Source organism: Pteropus vampyrus, unplaced genomic scaffold (assembly GCF_000151845.1).
Source record: "Pteropus vampyrus isolate Shadow unplaced genomic scaffold, Pvam_2.0 Scaffold579, whole genome shotgun sequence".
Taxonomy (NCBI): domain Eukaryota; kingdom Metazoa; phylum Chordata; class Mammalia; order Chiroptera; family Pteropodidae; genus Pteropus; species Pteropus vampyrus.
In genome coordinates this window covers 186,346-188,492 of record NW_011889360.1, presented here as the reverse complement: position 1 = coordinate 188,492, position 2,147 = coordinate 186,346, and the positions used below count along the sequence as shown (strand labels likewise).

At 34.7% G+C, this 2,147-nt stretch overlaps 1 protein-coding gene across 1 annotated transcript in view; it reads left to right on the top strand.

Annotated features, from left to right (window-relative positions):
- LOC105308465 (olfactory receptor 4C16) overlaps positions 1-2,147 on the top strand; it is a 57,410-nt gene that overhangs the window by 45,278 nt on the left and 9,985 nt on the right. The gene's annotated exons all lie outside the window — the stretch shown is intronic.

The window sequence follows — 2,147 nt, the reverse complement described above, 5'->3', positions numbered from 1 at the left end:
GAAATACTGAAAGGTGTCAGCTCATCTAAAACAAAATAACAAAACAAATCAAAAAAATGTGGGAGGAGTGGTACTAATATTGGACAAAATCGATTTCAAAATAAAAAAATGTAAAGAAAGATACTGAGGGACACTTCATAATGATAAAGGGAATCATGCACCAAGAAGATATAACACATATTAATGTCCATGCTCCCAATCAGGGAGCTCAGAAATATATAAAACAATTACCAACAGAACTAAAGGGAGAAACAGACCAAAACACTATCGTAGTAGGGGACCTAAATACCCCACTGTCGGATATAGACAGATCAGTCAAACAAAAAATCAATAACGAAATAACATCCTTACGTGACACATTAGACCAAGTGAACATAATTGACATATACAGAGCCTTGCATCCCAAAACAGTCGCTTATGCATTCTTTTCTAGTGCCCGTGGAACATTCTCAAGAATCGTCCACATACTGGGACACAGACATAACCTCAACAAATAGGAGATGGTTGAAATCATACCAACCATATTCTCTGATCATAATGCTTAGAAACTATAGATCAACTGCAGAAAGATATCGGGAAGAACCACAACTACTTGGACATCAAACAACATGCTACTGAAGAATAACTGGGTCAGGGAAGAAATAACAAGAGAGATCAAGAGATACATAGAAACGAATGATAATGATAGTACAACATATCAAAACTTTTGGGACATGGCGAATATGGTCCTAAGAGGAAAGTTCGCAGGCCTATCTCTCAAATCAAGAACAAGCCCAAATAAACAACCTATATGCTTCATCTTAAAAAACTGGAAAAGGATGAACAAATGAGGTCTAAAGTCAGCAAAAGGAAGAAATCATCAAAATTAGAGCAGAAATAAATAAAGATGAAAACAAACAAAAAAAATAGAAAAAATAAATAAAGAAAAAGCTGGTTCCTTGAGAAGGATAATAAAATTGACAAGCCCCGGGCTAGATTCATTAAAGAAAAAAGAGAAAGAACACAAATAAACAATCTCAGAGATGAAAGAGGGGAAATTATGACTGACATCGCAGAAATACAAAAGATCATGCAAGATTACTACGCAAAAATATATCACACCAAATTTTCTGACCTAGAAGAAATGGACCAGTACTTAGAAAACTATAATCTTCCTAGACAGAATCAGGAAAATCTGGGAAATCTAAATAGACCGATCAGCTGTATGGAAATTGAAACAATCATCAAAAACCTACCAAAAAGTAAAAGTCCAGGACCAGATGGCTTCACCAGTGAATTCTACATTCAGAGATTTAATACGTATTCCCTTTGAACTCTTCCAAAAAATGAAAAAGGAGGCAGTACTTCTAAACTGATTTTGTGAGGCCTATATTACTCTGATATCAAATCCTGGTAAAGGTAACACAATAAAAAAACCTACAGATCAATATCTCTCATGAACACAGATGCAAAAATCCCAATTAAGATGCTAGCAAACCGAATACAGCAACAGGTTAAAAAGATTATACTCCACGATCAAGTGGGCTTCATCCCAGGGGCACAGGGGTGGTTCAACATATGCAAATAGATTAATTGAATACACCACATAAGCAAATTAAAAAATAAGAATCATATGATCACATTATAGATGCAGAAAATGCCTTCAACAAGATACAGCATCCTTTTATGATCAAAACACTTAACTAAATTGGTATAGAAGTAAAGTACCTTAACATAAAAATAGCCATATATGACAAGCCCTCAGCCAACATTATTATACTTAATGGTGAACAACTAAAAACTTTCCCTCTAACTTCAGGAACAAGGCAATTCTGTCCACTGTTGCCAGTCTAATTCAAGATAACAATGCAAGTCCTAGCGAGTGTGATCAGGCAAGAGAAAGATATAAAAGGCATCCAAATAGGAAACAAAGAAGTCAAACTGTCGCCATCTGCGGATGACACGATTCTCTATATAGAAAACCTCTAAGACTCCAAGAGCACTAGTAGAATCAATAAGCAAATAACTTAAGTTTCTAGATACAAATCAACATTCAAAAATCCATAGTGTTCCTGTACTCTAATAATGAAGCATCGGAAAAAGAAGTGGAAAAAATAATTCCTTTTGCAATTGCAACAAATAGAATAGGAGTAAATTTAATGAAACAT